The sequence below is a fragment of the Pinus tabuliformis genome, chromosome Q (genome assembly GCF_031772625.1).
Source record: "Pinus tabuliformis cultivar Carrire ecotype Pingquan chromosome Q, CPIR1, whole genome shotgun sequence".
Lineage (NCBI taxonomy): Eukaryota > Viridiplantae > Streptophyta > Pinopsida > Pinales > Pinaceae > Pinus > Pinus tabuliformis.
In genome coordinates, this window is record NC_142296.1 from 1,343,750,699 (window position 1) to 1,343,769,362 (window position 18,664).

Here is an 18,664-nt window from a genome sequence, read left to right on the forward strand (position 1 = left end):
AATCTGACTCCTCTCGATTTTCCGCAGCTAAGACTCGTGGAAATTAAACATGTCTAAAACATATCACGGGCTTGTCAAAAGTCATAACATATGTAATTATGAAAAGCCATAATATATGTAAATATTACATGATGTTTTTACATATATTATATGATGTTTTAGCAGTGGTAAATCTAATGCAGGTTCAATTTGTTTATTTCTTAATTTTTATGAAGATCAAATGCATCTGAACTATTTTACATCAGTAAACAGTTACGCAGATAATCACAATCGATTATATAACGCAAACAACTTATTAACTGTGATGAATTTAGTCACAGGGTTTCACATTCATTTGCACGATGGAAAGTAATGGTACTAAATAATCAGAAGAACTGAAGCACACTACTGCTCTTGGCTTAGTTTTTATAGATGAGGCAAATGCCTTTATATAATTTGGGATAGATCCATTTCTTTTATTGCTGTACAGCTGCATAGGCCTCAAGAGGGTTCTCCCACTCGCCTTTTATTCTTATTCTAAAGGCTGTGTAGTCTGAATATTTGAAAGCTCTGTAATGTCGAGGATGCTTATTGTCCACCAGTTCAGGTGGTGCTTCTATCTCCATTTCATCTGGTAACAATCTGAAGAAAGTCAGGGAAAGACGAGATTGACGTCCTTTAGCAATCACACGGTGTTTTACACTCTGCGTCCTTTTGTTACTCCATGCCTGCATTCATATTCACAAAATCAATTAACATTCCTGGCAAAAAAACATGGTGGCGATTCTGTTCGCACTATTCTTTAAAGTTGGTGTTTGAGCTATTCAGCGATCATTAAGTAGATGGCAAATTCCCCGAATATCAGGGAATTCCAAAGAAAGCCCATATTTATCAGATTTCCAAAATCGACTTAAACTCCCCAAACGTATTCATATGTATTACTAAGGGTACTGTAAATAAGACTTTTAGGTGCTTATATAAAATTACCACGTTCTAAGCCGGAGAAATTGAGATGACCAGATATTTATCTCACAAATATGAGACTTGTTATAGATTTACAAGAGTATATAAAATTTACAAAAACCAGGCACCTCACCATAAAAAATATGTACCATAATATAACTTAAAGTTACAAAAACCAGATATCTCATCATAAAAGAGATGTACCGTAACATAACTTGCATGTATTCTCTTGTTCGTCGTATCATTATTGCAATTTAAATATTAGATAATATAACTTGCATGTATTCTCTTGTTCGTCGTATCATTATTGCAATTTAAATATTAGATGACATATTTTCAGTATAAGCATAGAAGAGATACATTTACTATGAGATTCATAATATCGATCATAGAATTCTATATGTTGTTGAAATATTTAATATAAAAGTATTATTACATATTATATTGATCTCTATATGTTGTTGAAATATTTAAGATAAAAGTATTATTACATATTATATTATTATAAATTTATTTAGAAATGAAAATATTCTATGATATTTTTTTGGTTGATAAGTGGGTGAATTATGAAAATCATGCTTACTTTGTGATTAAGAGGCCATGACTGGAGGCATCTAAGCAGTCAAAGTCACCTGGGGATGCGTGAGCCGCACCAGCGGAAACTATGCTGGATTTTTGGTATGGCGAGACTAAAACCGGTGACCTTTGCTTACGTCTTAACAACATGCTCCTTCACCTACTATTCTAAATCTATTTGATAAAAATATCATACAATATTAAGATATAAATAAAATTTAATTTATGTAAAATAATATAAAAAAATATTTAAAAAAAATAAAAATATAGGCATATTATTACATGAACATACTAATATAGATATTAAAAACATAAATAATATAATGATAAAAAAATAAAAACTTATTTTATTTAAAATAGTATTAAATAAATAAAGATAAAGATACACATCATTTTACTTAAAGCTTAAAATAATATTGGGTATAATATTAATAATAAAATAAATTTTAATTATTATTAAATTAATGATATTACCATATTTTTATCAACATCAAAATACATTACTAGAAAATAAAAGTATAATTGGTTTTAATGTAAATATAAGTTATTTTATTTGGACTGATAATTTAGTAAAAATAAAATAGCATTTAAATGTTTTTAAATAAAAAATATTAATTTATTTTGATATTTATCTTATAATTATTTTTTGTTATTTTAAAATATATTTTGCTTTGGCATAACTTTTTAGAATATATTTTTATTTTATTTTTAATTTAGGTAAAATATAGATATAGAAATATTGATTTTTTTAACTATTTTAAATTTAAAATTAAAATTTTTAATATCTATTTCTAAAATGAAAATTAAATATTTTAATATCTATTAGGAAATAGAAGAGGAGAGGCTGAAGGGACGCTTTTATATAGCTATTAAGATATAAACAATAAAGGGTTAATTGACACTTTGGTATTATATAGACATTCTCTAATATCTATAAGTTAAAATGGAGGGTTAAGAGACATTTCCTAATGGAGTTGTTTTTAGTGAGATTTTTTGGACTTTAAAAATTTGAGTTGAAATCTTGATTTTTGTTATTTAAACTGTTTTTAATTTTATATATGGGAACAATTTCACTAAAAATAACTAGTTTCCTAATATCTATAAGCCAAAAAAAAAGTTTATTAATATTTATAAGCCAAAAAAAAAGTTAAAGAGACAATAAAAAAGTTTAGGGCAAATTCTATAGTATGAAGAGAGAAGTTTGAACAATTTCGAGAATATGGGATGTTACCATCGGAACGGTCGAAATTAAGGATTTCCAAGGGCTAAAAGTTTTTGAATGACGGTCGACAGTGTAGTAAAAGAGAGGAATAGCTAATAACAAGAGTAAATGGATAAGATAACCTGTAAGGTATCTCCTAGGATGACGATGAATGAATTGGGGGATGGCTTCACTTCCAACCAGTTTCCAGCCTTGTTTAAAACTTGAAGACCGCCCACCTCATCTTCACGCAGTATGGTTATGCTAGTTCCATCTGTGTGAGCCAGAAAAGTAATCGACCCGGAGGCTTCATCATATCATACTTCGTAAATATTTATGCGGAGCCAAAGCTTACAGTGCTCGAAGTGTGAAGCGTAGTAATTGCTCACTCCCAAAGTGGCCAGAATGATCTTGTGTATTCTGTCAGACAAGTCCTTCATCCTCTTGAAATACTCTCGCATGACTTCGCTGCCATTATTAAAATATATATAGTAGTTGATCAGTGATGTCTAGCTAGTTCTACAAATATATATAGCAATTGATCAGTGATGTCCAACTAGTTCTATAGAAAGAACCCTTAAACCTATTAGAAAGACCAAAACCCTAAATTTTTGGGTAAGAACAATAAAACATTAAAGACTAAACCCTAAATCCAAGGCAAAGGTGGTACCAGAAGTTTTGGTTTCCGTGAGGCCAAATGAGATCGTTGAACTCCTCTATGGCTTCAAAATCGGGCCCTATGCCAATGCTCTCGTAAAAATGACGCAGAGGTCCTCCTTTGACGTAACTTGCGACAATCAGGGAAACCTTTTTCTCCTTGGTCTCCGAAGGGAGCTTAAACACGTCCCTAGAGAGGATATCTACTCTCTCGATGACCTGGTGTGAGATTCCACGATTGGTCAGCCGAAAACACCCCCAATTTGTTGGAATGATAATTTAAACTGTCGTGGAGCGACAACGACCGCAGCGTTCTATTTCCAGAAAACCTCCATTTGAGTTCCCTACGATGCGATCAAGTCGCAGATTGCATATTGCACATTCCCTTGTCAACCTTCACTACGTCCCTTCCATTGTCTGCGATTGCAATTTCGCGATGTGATCTGATCGCATATCGCAAATCGCATGATTCATTGGTTGTGGAAGCGGCGACACATCTTTTCTCTTCCGCCGATGCGATGGTGTGATATTGTGATGGGACACGCATTAAATTTCGATAAGATATTTTCAGCCGTGTAATTAATGATATTTACCGCGGTTGGTAAATGTAGGTGAAATTTTTAATTTTATTATTTTCTATTTTACGGAAGTATGGGCACAAGCAAAATATATGTAAGATATTTTTGTGTTGTTCATTATATATAAAAAATGCAAGGGCAGACACAGTAGAGTGTAGAATTAAAAAGAGAGAGTTTTGTAATTTATGAATCGCACAGCAGTGCTGAGATAGTGAAATTAGTTTCTGGAACTGAAGCGTTCCTGTTGTAACCCCTCTAAAGAGGAAGATTATTTTGTAACAATTTTTTTTTGTTGTGATTAAGATCCTGTATTGAAACAGAGTGTTGTTCTCTGTGCAATTTCTTTTGTGTTTGAAATTACCAGAAAGTTCCAACATGGTATCAGAGCTAGTCTAGGCACTCAGTGAGTTAAAAATCAGAGTTTGTTTTTCACTGTAGGAGCTATAAGAAGCTTATGGAGCAGATTTTCTCCCGCAGAGAAAGTTTTTTGCTTGTTTTTATTTATACAGTCAGTATCTCTTCTTTACTTATACAGGTTAAGATGGTAGATGCTGGAACTGGTTTGAAAAATTCCCAACTGCCACAGTTTAATGGGAAAAATCATGGTTATTGGTCCATAACAATGAAAGCATTGTTTGCTTCTCAAGGAATATGGGAGCTAGTTGAAATTGGCTATGCTGAACCTGCAGATGCAACAGCATTGGCTGCTTTGACAGTAGCAGAAAGAGACCAGTTGAAGAGCGACAGGAAGAAGGATGCCAAAGCCCTCTTTTTTCTCTTCCAATCAGTACATGAAAGTTTTTTTCCACGGATTGCAACAGCAACAAAATCTAAGGAGGCATGGGATATTCTCAAAACTTCCTATCAAGGCATGGAGAAGGTGAAGACTGCAAAGTTGCAGATGTTGAGGAGAGACTTTGAAACACTCAGCATGAAGGAATCTGATACAATAGATTCATTCTTCACTCAGGTTATTGGGTTGATAACCCAGATAAGATCTCATGGTGAGATTCTTGAAGAAAGAAGGATTGTAGAGAAGATCTTGAGAAGTTTACCCTCAAGGTTTGAAGCTATTGTGGTAGCAATAGAAGAAACAAAGGATCTCTCACAGTTCACAGTAGATGAACTGAGTGCTTCTCTTATGTCTCATGAACATAGACTGAGTAGAGGAACAGATTCCTCTTTTGAGCAAGCATTCAAGACTCAAATGTCTTTTGGCCAAGGAAAAAGTCAAGGCAGAGCAAATAACAGAGGTCGTGGAAGAAGCCAAAACAAAGGCAGAAATAATCGTGCAAGCACAAGCGGAAGGAGCTGCAATCAGAACCAAAATGAAGGTTCAAGCAAACAGCAAGCTCATGGACAAAGGTATGACAAATCCCAAGTCCAATGTCATTATTGTAAGAAATATGGGCACTACGCCACTGAATGTAGGAAAAAACAAAATGACATGAATAGTAGGTAGAATGCTAATTTTGCAAATGAAGAAGATAAGAATCCAAAGATTGTGTTGTTAACATGTAATATTGCACAAGACAAACAAGAAGATTTTTGGTTCTTAGACTCAGGTTGTAGTAATCACATGATTGGAAATATTGAAATGTTTGCCAATCTGGATGAAAATGTGAAATCTGAGGTAACAACAGGAACTGATAGTAAGATATCTGTCAAGGGTAAGGGCAGAGTCGGTATCCAAGCAAGAAATGCATAACAGATGATTGTGCCAGAGGTATACTATGTATTTGGTCTGAAATGTAATCTTTTGAGCATTGGACAGCTCATTAACAAAGGTTACAATGTGTTCTTCAAAGATGATATGTGTACAATCAGAGACATACCTCCAAGTAAGAAGATCATTGCACAGGTGCATATGACCAGCAATAGAATGTTTCCTCTCAAACTCAGGGCGGATTTGAAGGAAGGAAGAACTATTGCAGCTGTAACACAAGAAGTCTTTCAGGAACAAGTGAAAGATGAGAATTGGTTGTGGCACTTGAGATTTGGACATCTCAATTTCGAAGGCTTGAATTTGTTGCACAGAAAGGGAATGGTAAAGGGATTGCCATTAATCGAGAAACCGGATAGCCTTTGTGAAGGTTGCATCTTGGGCAAGCAACAAAAAGAAAGCTTTCTAGCAGGAAAGAGTATAAGGGCAAAAGCACCCTTGGAAATTGTTCACTCTGATGTGTGTGGACCGATGCAAATACCATCACTTGCCGGAAATAAATATGTTTTAACTTTCATTGATGATTACACCAGAAAGACATGGGTGTATATGCTGAAACAAAAGAGTGAAGTGTTAGAGAAATTCCGCCACTTCAAAACTCTTGTTGAGAAGCAGTGTGGGCATTATATCAAAGTGCTCAGAACAGATAGAGTAGGAGAGTACATCTCCAAAGAATTTCTGCATTTTTGCAGAGAGAATGGCATACAAAAGCAGTTCACCGCGAGGTATACACCTCAGCAAAACGGTGTTGCTGAAAGGAAGAATAGGACCATTCTTGACATGATCAGAAGGATGTTGAAGGCAAAACACTTGCCGCATGAGTATTGGGCAGAAGCTATTACTTGCATAGTTTACATCTTGAATAGATGCCCAACTAAAGCTGTCATGAACAAAATACTAGAAGAAGCATGGAGTGGTCAAAAGCAAACTGTTACTCACATGAGAGTATTCGGTTGTATAGCATATGCACATGTACCGGATCAGCTAAGGAAGAAGCTTGACAGTAAGGGGGAGAAGTGTGTCTTTATTGGCTATTGTGATGAGTCAAAAGCATACAAACTCTATAATCCATCCACCAAGAAATTGATAGTAAGCAGAGATGTGCAGTTCATTGAAGATGAAGCTTGGGATGGAAGCTTAGAGAAAATAGTGAATGTGAAGACAATTGTGTCTCACGAAGAAGAAGAGGAAGGGACAGCAGCAAATAATCCTTCCTTGGTGGCTCCTCCTCCACCACAGTAAGTACAACAAACCACACCACAAGCTGGAATTCGAACAGCCTTGAGAAGTCAAGGAAGTGCTTCTCCAAGCACACCACAGGGATCAGAAATACCTTCAAGTTCGGATGGAACTCCAAGCACACCAAGAAAACCAAGATTCATAAATCTGAATGAGATTTATGAACAAGGAGAGGTAAGTAACAATACCGGTCTGAATTCATTATTTTCTTTGTATTGTCATATTGATGACCCAGTTCATTTTGAAGATGTTGTAAATGAAGATAAATGGATTGAAGCAATGAATGAAGAAATTGGTGCAATTGAGAAGAGTAAAACATGGGAGTTAGTGGACGTCCCTGAAGGAAAAGATGCCATTGGAGTTAAGTGGGTCTATAAGACCAAAAGCAATGCTGAAGGCAAGATTAACAGGCACAAAGCAAGACTTGTTGTGAAAGGCTACAAGCAACAACAAGGCAAAGGCTATGATGAAACCTTTGCACCAGTATCAAGGATGGAAACAGTCAGAACAGTGTTGTCTATTGCTGCACAACACAAATGGAAGATTTATCAGATGGATGTTAAATTTGCATTCCTGAATGGAGTGTTAAAAGAAGAGGTTTATGTTGAACAACCTCCAAGCTATGAAGTTGAAGGCAAGAGCATAAAGTCTGCAAACTGAAGAAGGCTATTTATGGGCTGAAACAATCTCCAATAGCATGGTACAACAGAATAGATGCTTATCTGATTGAGAATGGGTTTGATAAGTGTGATGGTGAACCCACACTCTACATAAAAGAGAATGACGGTAAGATTCTTATTGTTGTTTTATATGTAGATGATTTGATTTTTACTAGCAATGATGCTTCTCTCATTGATGATTTTAAAACAGTCATGAAAAGTGAATTTGAAATGACTCACTTGGGCTTCTTAAGATATTTTCTTCGAATTGAAGTAGACCAAAGTGAAAATGGTGTTTTCATTTCTCAAGTTAAATATGTAGAAGCAGTGTTGAAGAGATTTAACATGCAGAACAACAAGGCAGCTGTGGCTCCAACTGTAATGGGGTTGAAATTGACCAAAGAAGATAGCAGCAAGGATTTTGATCCAAAATTGTACAATAGCATAGTTGGCAGCCTTATGTACTTGACTGCAACTAGGCCGGACATTATGCACGCTGTAAGTTTAATCTCCAGATTTATGGAAAGACCGAAAGAGACTCATTGGCAGGCAGCCAAGAGGATTCTAAGCTATGTGAATGGAATGAAGGGGTTTGGTATTTTATACTCCTCTTCTGAAAGTTTCATGTTGACAGGTTACACTGACAGTGATTGGGCTGGAAGTGTTGATGATAGGAAAAGCACATCGGGATATGTGTTTCATATGGGATCGGGAGCCATCTCATGGGCTTCCAAGAAGCAAGCAGTTGTGTCTTTGTCAACAGCAAAGGCAAAGTATGTGGCAGCAATAGCAGCAACATGCCAAGCAGTGTGGCTGAGAAGAGTTCTCAGAGATTTGTGTCATGAACAAGAAAATGGCACAACCATTTACTGTGACAATAGCTCGGCAATAGCATTGTCTAAAAACTCTGTTTTTCATAAAAGGACAAAGCACATAGACACCAAATTTCACTTCATACGTGAATTGGTTAACAATGGTGAGATTGTTTTACAACATTGCATAATAGAGGATCAGTTAGCTGACATCTTGACAAAACCATTGGGAAAGAAAAGTTTTGATCATTTCAGGAAATGCCTGGGTATGCAGAAAAACCCAGCAGTTGAAATTAAAGGGGAGTGTTGGAATGATAATTTAAACTGTCGTGGAGCGACAACGACCGCAGCGTTCTGTTTCCAGAAAACCTCCATTTGAGTTCCCTGCGATGCGATCAAGTCGCAGATCACATATCGCACATTCCATTGTCAACCTTCATTGCGTCCCTTCGATTGTCTGCAATTGCGATTTCGCGATGCGATATGATCGCATATCGCAAATCGCATGATTGAACGGTTATGGAAGCAGCGACATATCTTTTCTCTTCCGCTGATGCGATGGTGCGATATTGTGATGGGCCATGCATTAAATTCTGATAAGATATTTTCAGCCGTGTAATTAATGATATTTACCGCGGTTGGTAAATGTAGGTGAAATTTTTAATTTTATTATTTTCTATTTTACGGAAGTATGGGCACAAGCAAAATGTATGTAAGATATTTTTGTGTTGTTCATTATATATAAAAAATGCAAGGGTAGACACAGTAGAGTGTAGAATTAAAGAGAGAGAGTTTTGTAATTTCTGAATCGCATAACAGTGCTGAGATAGTGAAGTTAGTTTCTAGAACTGAAGTGTTCCTGTTGTAACCCCTCTGAAGAGGAAGATTATTTTGTAACAGTTTTTTTTGTTATGATTAAGATCCTGTATTGAAACAGAGCATTTTTCTCTGTGCAATTTCTTTTGTGTTTGAAATTACCAGAAATTTCCAACACAATCTTCACAACATCTTCTGAATTTCGAGCGAAGGAGGTTTTTCTTATAGTCTTCATCAAATCCCTCGGTCGCCAGTTCCTCCAATTGAATTTGAGAGAGATCGAAGACAAGAATATCTTCATCGATATCAAGCTGATGAGTAACTGCAGGGAAACCGCATGAGGGGAGAGAATTTGGGATTGCAGAAGCCATGGGTGTAGTTGTTGGCAGCAGGTGTTCTCTGATCATTCACTTGCAATTGTTTAAGAGAGAGTTGTGTAAGGTGTAGTTATATAAGAAGATTCCTTGTTTCAGAGAGAGTCACGAGTATTCTTTTTCGGATGATGTTGCCTTCCACAAAACTTCCTTGCGTCTTGTTATGTATTTGTTTAATAGCCATTTTTTGAACGTATCGGTGTATTGTTATCTGATTTATATTTTATATGTTCTTGCTTGTTTTTTAAGTGAATGGAAAATCTGAGATATGAACGAATTTTGGTACGTATCGGCATATACTCTGGCAAATAATTGTTATTTGATTTATATCTCTGGCTTGTTTTTTAAGAGAATAGACAATTTGAGATATGAACATTGTTATGTGATTTATATTTTATAGGTTCTTGCCTTTTTTCAAGTGAATGGACAATCCAAGATATGAACATTGCCATGTGATTTATATTTAGATATGAACACTGTTATGTGATTTATATTTTATAGGTCCTTGCTTGTTTTTTAAGTGAATGGACCATCCGAGATATGAACATTGTTATTTGATTTATATTTTATAGGTTTTTGCTTTTTTTAAGTGAATGGACAATCCGAGTATATATATATATATTCTTCTAAATATTAATGATTTATATTTTATAGGTTCTTGCTTGTTTTTTTAAGTGAATGGATAAATCCTAGATATGAACACTCAGAAACTTTTTTTCCCTTAGTAAATATTAAGTATTATTTAATGATTGGTTAATTTATATTATAATAGATATCATGTTATTTTTATTCAATGAATAAACGGAAAGATAATAAATTAATCATTAATTTATTTTTTAATATTAATAAATATTAGGTAATACATTTATGGCTATAGTTATTTTTTCTAAAATGTATAATAGATATCATTTTATTCTTATTTAATAAATAAATGGAAAGATAGTAAATTAATCATTAACTTATTGTTTAATATTTATTATTAGATAATATATTCATGGGTATAGTCTTTTTTTTATGATGTAGTAAGATTTTAGATTATTAAGCAATACATTTGTAACACTTCGGATAAAAAAAAATCCTCCTTAATTACCATAATTAACTTTTAATCTTACCATATCCAATCTTACCCTATTCAATGCACAGTGTATTCAATGGTTGAAGGGGTCATTAGGGACACAATGGACTAGCGCGTATTAAGGATTGAATTAAATATAACACCGATTCAACTGCATGGATATCTGTCCAAGATCATGGATGCGCTCCCCCTGTCCTCACCTCGATATGGGTGATTACTCTTCCACTTGGGTTTGATTAATGCAGAGGTAAAAGATTTGAATGTTGCGTCCGATCGATGCCGATGGCTCAAACATGGGGACTCTAACCCGAAGTAAACCCTAACCTTACCATTCCATCCCATTTCGCTCTGCCTGGTGAGAGAGTGAAGCTCTGATACGCACAAGGTAAGAAGCAATGAAATAAGGGTTTCTACCTCTACCTTTGCATACCCTCCTTCTCTTTAGGAAGCAAATGGTTATTGCCTTTAGGCAGGCAACAGTAATGAGGTAAGTTAACCAGATAGTCTTTTGTTTGAAATCACAGTTATCCTCACTCATTTTCAGTTATACTGACCACAACGTTTGCTGCAGGTATGTTCAGGTGGAAGGTCTCGGCTCATCCCTCGACCTCGAGGGCTGAATAGAGATACCCCTCTGCCGCAGAGAATAGGTTTTCTCTCCTCCAGAACACCCTCTCTTATTTTCATTTTCCCTCTGGTAGTTGTGGTTGACAAATTGTTGCTGGTTTTCAGGTATGCGGTGCTCCAACTATGGCGTCGCTCCTCTCAGGTATCAAAATCATTAATATAGTTTTATCTAATCATTATTTGCATGTTAATCTTTTCTAAGACTACCTCTAATGAGTTTTCTTGCCTCTAATGAGTTTTCTTGATGGTTTTACAGGTAATAGCTCGACCCTGACTCGGGGGCTAAGAAGCCTTCAAGAAGGACGTATACCTAAGCTAAATTTCTCTACTATTGACACGTTGGTTACAATTCCCAAATCGACATTCTGCTTGTTTGATACACTAGGTTCAGCTCCACGTTTGGGGGTGGGAGGGTTTGCTAGCTCTCGGCACAACCAAACCCTCACCGTAACCCAAAATTAGCAATTGTTTTAGGAATTAAGGTTATGTCGATTGGTTGTGCCCGATTTGGATTCGCAACTTGACTGCTTGGACTTTACTGAATTTTCCGAATGCTTTACGAACTAAAATGTTTATGGATGCTACTTAATGCATGTGCTGCCAGATATGACTCGATTTTATTTTTGGTTGTATTGAATGTTTGATGGGTTTATGGACAATCTTACCAAGTTTCAGCCCTGGCCAAGGCAAGCCGAGTATCTGAAAATTTCACCAAAAATAACTAATTTCATAATATCTATAAGGCAAAAAAAGGTTTCTTAATATCTATAAGCCAAAAAAGAGTTAAGAGACAATAAAAAGGTTTAGAGAAAATTCTATAGTATAAAGAGAGAAGTTTGAACAATATCAAGAACATGGGATATTACTGTTGAAACATTAATTTCACTTGCGCGTCAATCAATTCCAGCAAAACCGCCAGTTTATATCGCACCACCTATTGGCAAAAGCTGCTTTTGTCAGAGGGTCTCCGAACACCCCAACCAAGTGACACGCGTCCTGTGTACGATTCGAAAACCACCAATCTCCCGACAGGTAAATATCGTTTGGTTTGTGTGAGTTAAGCATGCGATATGCGTCCGATTAAGTCAACGGACCAGGATCTATTTTCAAGCTGCCTGAATCTTTTTGGTTTGACCACCAGTTTTAACTTTAATGCATTAAATGAATCTGTCATAGGTGTAGGTAAAGATTTTACATTTTTCATACGGCATGTAATATTATATCTTTTTTTGTTAACACATAAAAAATATGTATGCGATATGTTTTGTTAGGTGTTTACCTTTTGTTTAGCACATGAGATGAAGAAGAGGGTTCGCAACAACGAATGAAAAACAGGGGATTCACACAGCAGTGAAAACCGCGAGGGTTATTCAAAGAATATGTAATGCAAAGTGAAATGCACAGCAATGCTAATGTGAGGTGCAGTAAATGTAATATTTTTTTTAATTTATGAAATGTAATATGAGCAGCAGCACAAGAAGAAGAAGTTTCTTTTGGTGATTAAAAAAAAATATTGGCCGTGAATGAAAAGAGTAGAAAGGCTTCTTACAACAGTAAATTTATGTAAGAATTTCTCATTTTACAGCAGTGAATGTAAAATCTTTTAACACAGCAGTGAATGAGGATTTTACATAGCAGTGTAAAATTATTTATTAAAGAGGCAGAGTAATTTTGTTTTTGGTGGAAGTTCTTGGTGAAACCCTCTGAGAGAGAGGAAGAAATTTGTATCAGGCAGTTTATGAATTAATACAAGTTTATTTTGGTGGAAAAACTCTGCTTTGCTCAGAAATTTTATTTGGCTTCCCTATGTTAAAGATCCTCTGGCAGAAAAACAGAGCATTGTCTCTGTGTTCAGTTAATTTGTGTTTGAAATTACCAGAAATTTCCAACATGGTATCAGAGCAAATCCAGGCTCTTTGAAGGTGTCAAAGAAGCTAAAGGAAGGTTCCTTTTGTTGTAGCAGTAAATCCTCTCCAGCAAAGTGAAGTCTCAGGCAAAAGAATCCATGTATTCCTCAAAGTTTTTTTTGTTATTGCTGAAGAAACAATCAGTATTTTAAATACACAGTCCAATATTTGAAGCATAGCTGAGAATGCAAGGAATGGCCAGCACAAGCACTAGCATGGGTACGTTTAATACTCAGCTCCCATAGTTTAATGGGAAAAACTATGACTATTGGGAAATAACCATGAGAGCCCTGTTTGCCTAACAAGATTTATGGGAATTAGTTGAGGATGGTTTTGAAGAACCAGCAGATGAAAATGAGTTTAATAGGTTAACTCAAGCATGGAAAGATCTATTGAAGAGTAATAGGAAGAAGGATTCAAAAGCCCTCATATTTTTGTATCAGTCAGTGCATGAGAGTGTGTTTCCAAGGATAGCAGCAACCAAGACATCCAAAGAAGCATGGCAAACTCTCAAGACAGCCTATCAAGGCATGGAGAAAGTGACGACTGCAAAACTACAGTTGCTGAGGAAAGATTTTGAAAATTTGTGCATGAAGGAGTCAGACAAAATTGACTCATTCTTCACACATGTAATTGGTCTGGTCACACAGATAAGGACTCATGGAGAGACTCTTGAAGAAAGGAAGATTGTGGAGAAAATATTGAGAGTCCTACCTTCAAAGTTTGATGTGATTGTCACCACCATAGAAGAGACAAATGATCTCTCAAACCTTTCAGTTGATGAACTTCATGTATCACTGATAACACATGAGTAGAGGTTGAGTAGAAATGAAAACTCATCTCTAGAGCAAGCCTTCAAGACCCAGATGTTCTTTGGGAGAGGAAGAGGTCAAGGCAGAGGAAACAAGAGAGGAAGAGGCAGAAGCCAAAACAGAGGTGGAAGAAACAGTCCAACAAATGCTCAAGGAAGAGGCAGCAATCCAAATCAGAACCAAGGCCAAGGCAGCAACCAGCAAAGTGGACAACATCATGCTCAAGGAAAAAGGTATGAAAAATCCAATGTCCAATGTTATTATTGTAAAAAATATGGGCATTATGCAAATGAATGTAGGAAGAAGCAGCATGATATGACTAATAGATCAAGTGCAAATATCACTAGAGAAAATATCAGCCAAGATAATGTGCTTTTAGCTTGTAATATGGCTGAAACAAAGAGTGATGATATATGGTTTCTAGACTCTGGTTGTAGTAACCATATGACAGGAAACATAGCCCTCTTTTTTGCTTTAGATCAGAATGTGAAGTCACAAGTCACACTTGGGACTGATAGTAAAATTTCTGTTATGGGAAAAGGAGAAGTAAAAAAATTTACAAAGAAAGGAGAAAGTAGAACCATAGCAGATGTCTATTATGTTCCTGGAATGAGATGTAACCTCTTGAGTATTGGACAGCTTGTTCAAAAGGGGTACAATGTTTTCTTTGAGAATGATGTATGCACCATCATGGATAGAGCACCCAGCAAACGTTGCATTGCTGAAGTGAAGATGATAAGGAACAAGATGTTCCCTCTCAGAATAAGGGCAGATTTGAAAAACAAAGAAGTAATTGCAGCAATTACCCAAGAGGCTTTCCAAAGTGTACCAAAGGATGAAAACTGGTTGTGGCACTTGAGATTTGGACATCTCAACTTTGGAGGTCTTAACTTGTTGAGTAGAAAGGGAATGGTAAGAGGATTACCATTGATAGAGAAACCGGACAACCTTTGTGAAGGTTGTATCTTGGGGAAACAACATAGAGAAAGTTTTCCATCAGGGAAAAGCATAAGGGCAAAAGCACCCTTAGAGATTGTCCACTCAGATTTGTGTGGACCAATGCAAACTCCATCACTAGCAGGCAGCCAATATTTCCTAACATTCATTGATGATTTCACCAGAAAAACTTGGGTCTATTTCCTAAAGAACAAAACTGAAGTGTTTGAAAAATTTCGAAATTTCAAAGAACTTGTAGAAAACCAAAGTGGGCTGCATATCAAAGTTTTGAGAACTGACAGAGGAGGTGAGTATATCTCCAAGGAATTCCTATGGTTTTGTAGAGAAAATGGAATACATAAGCAATTCATAGCTAGGTACACCCCGCAGCAAAATGGAGTAGCTAAAAGGAAGAACAGGACCATCATGGATATGGCGAGGAGCATGTTGAAGGCAAAGCATTTGCCAAATGATTATTGGGCTGAAGCTGTACATTGTGCAGTATATATTTTGAATAGGTGTCCTACAAAAGCAGTGATGAACAAAGTGCCGGAAGAAGCATGGAGTGGGAGAAAGCAAGGAGTCACCCACATGAAAATTTTTGGATGTGTGGCTTATGCACACATTCCAGATCAGCTAAGGAAGAAGTTGGACAGAGAAGGGGAGAAATGTATTTTCATTGGATACAGCGAGGAATCCAAAGCTTACAGGTTGTATATCCCATCCACCAAGAATTTTTTTGTAAGCAGAGATGTTCAGTTCATTGAGGAGGAAGCTTGGGATGGAAGCATAGAGAAAACAGTGAATGTTAAAAACTGTTTGTCTCATGATGAAGATGATGAGGAGATGGCTGAAATACATCCCCAAACAGCATCACCAACACAAGGACAGCAAGAGACACCCTTGAGGATAAATGAAAGTGCTTCTCCAAGCACACCACAAGGAGGAAATTCAAGTGCACCTTCAAGCACTTGTACACCAAATGAAAGAGGTAAGAAGTTTAGAAATTTAAGTGATATTTATGATGAAGGAATGAATTCCTTGTTTGCTTTGTATTGTCATGCTGATGACCCTATTCATTTCGAAGAAGCAATTAAGGATAAAAAGTGGATAGAAGCTATGGATGAGGAGATGAATGCCATAGAAAGAAACAAGACATGGGATTTGGTTGAGCTACCAAAAGGTAAAGAAGTCATTGGAGTTAAATGGGTCTACAAGACCAAAAGTAATGTTGAAGGCAAGATAGAAAGACACAAGGCAAGACTGGTTGTCAAGGGATACAAGCAGCAGTATGGGAGAGATTATGAGGAAACTTTCGCACCGGTTCTAAGAATGGAAACCATGAGATCAGTGTTGTCCATAACAGCTCAAAACAAGTGCAAAGTTTACCGAATGGACGTGAAGTCAGCATTCCTAAATGGAGTGTTAATGGAAGAGGTTTACATTGAACAACCTCTAGGCTATGAAAATAAAGGCCAAGAGCACAACGTGTGCAAATTGAAGAAAGCTTTTTATGGGCTGAAGCAAGCACCAAGAGCATGGTACAGTAGGATAGATTCCTATCTACTGGAGAATGGATTTGAGAAGTGTGAGGGAGAACCCACCGTCTACATCAAAGAAAAGGATGGTAAATTGCTAATTGTGGTGTTGTATGTTGATGATGTTATTTTCACAGGCAATGATGTTTATCTTATTGAAAATTTCAAATCAGTCATGAAAGAAGAATTTGAAATGACTGACATGGGTTTGTTGAGATACTTCTTAAGAATAGAAGTAGATCAAAATGAAAATGGAATTTTTATTTCACAGAAAAAATATGTAAATGTAGTGTTGGGCAGATTTAATATGCAAGAGTGCAAGGCAGTAATCACTCCCACAATAATGGGATTAAAACTCAGCAAAGAGGACAGCAACAAGGATTTTGATCCTAGTTTGTACAAGAGCATAGTTGGCAGCCTCATGTATTTAACTGCAACTAGACCAGATATAATGCATGCTATTAGTTTGATTTCCAGATTCATGGAGAGGCCAAAAGAAGCACATGGGCAGGCCGCAAATAGAATTCTGCGGTATGTTAAAGGTACTAAAAGGTTTGGCATTTTATATACTGTCTCAGAATGTTCAGATTTAATTGGATACACTGATAGTGATTGGGCTGGAAGTGTAGATGATCGGAAAAGCACATCCGGTTATGTTTTTCACATGGGTTTAGGAGCCATTTCATGGGCTTCTAAGAAACAGCCTATTGTAGCGTTGTCTACAGCAGAGGCAGAATATGTGGCAGCTATAGCAGCAACATGTCAAGCAGTTTGGATGAGAAGAATGTTAAGGAGCTTAGGCCAAGAGTAGGAAAAAGCAACAATGATTTTTTGTGACAATAGCTCAGCTATTGCATTATCTAAGAATTCGGTGTTTCACAAGAGAACGAAACACATTGACACAAGGTTTCATTACATCAGGGAATTGGTAAGCAATGGAGAAATTTTTTTACAACATTGCAGGACTCAAGAACAGGTTGCAGACATTTTGACAAAGCCATTGGACCAGAAAAGCTTTGAATTTTTGAGGAAACGTTTTGGTATGACTGATAACCCAGCAGCTGAAATTAAAGGGGAGTGTTGAAACATTAATTTCACCTGCGCGTCAATCAATTCCAGCAAAACCGCCAGTTTATATCACACCACCTATTGGCAAAAGTTGTTTTTGTCAGAGGGCCTCCGAACACCCCGACCAAGTGACACGCGTCCTGTGTACGATTCGAAAACCACCAATCTCCCAGCCGGTAAACATCGTTTGGTTTGTGTGAGTAAAGCATGCGATATGCGTCTGATTAAGTCAACGGACCAGGATCTATTTTCAAGCTGCCTGAATATTTTTGGTTTGACCACCGGTTTGAACTTTAATGCATTAAATGAATCTGTCATAGGTGTAGGTAAAGATTTTAAATTTTTCATACGGCATGTAATATTATATCTTTTTTTGTTAACACATAAAAAATATGTATGTGATATGTTTTGTTGGGTGTTGACCTTTTGTTTAGCACATGAGATGAAGAAGAGAGTTCGCAGCAGCGAATGAAAAACAGGGAATTCACACAGCAGTGAAAACCGCGAGCGTTATTCAAAGAATATGTAATGCAAAGTGAAATGCACAACAATGCTAATGTGAGATGCAGTAAATGTAATATTTTTTTTAATTTATGACATGTAATATGAGCAGCAGCACAAGAAGAAGAAGTTTCTTTTGGCGATTAAAAAAAATTATTGGCAGTGAATGAAAAGAGTAGAAAGGCTTCTTACAATAGCAAATTTATGTAAGAATTTCTCATTTTATAGCAGTGAATGTAAAATCTTTTAACATAGTAGTGAATGAGGATTTTACACAACAGTGTAAAATTATTTGTTAAAGAGGCAGAGTAATTTTGTTTTTGGTGGAAGTTCTTGGTGAATCCCTCTGAGAGAGAGGAAGAAATTTGTATCAGGCAGTTTATGAATTAATACAAGTTTATTTTGGTTAAAAAACTCTGCTTTGCTCAGAAATTTTATTTGGCTTCCCTGTGTTAAAGATCCTGTGGTAGAAAAATAGAGCATTATCTCTGTGTTCAGTTAATTTGTGTTTGAAATTACCAGAAATTTCCAACAATTACCATAGGAACGGTCCAAATTAAGGATTTCCAGGGGCTAAAAGCCTTTTGAATGACGGTCGACAGTGCAGTAAAAGAGAGGAATAG

The 18,664-nt window shown here is 36.2% G+C and overlaps 1 pseudogene; it reads right to left on the reverse strand.

Annotated features, from left to right (window-relative positions):
• Nucleotides 1-455: 455 nt before the first annotated feature.
• Nucleotides 456-9,610, reverse strand: LOC149224838 (C4-beta,C20-epoxidase-like; annotated as a pseudogene).
• Between the last annotated feature and the right edge of the window lie 9,054 nt (nucleotides 9,611-18,664).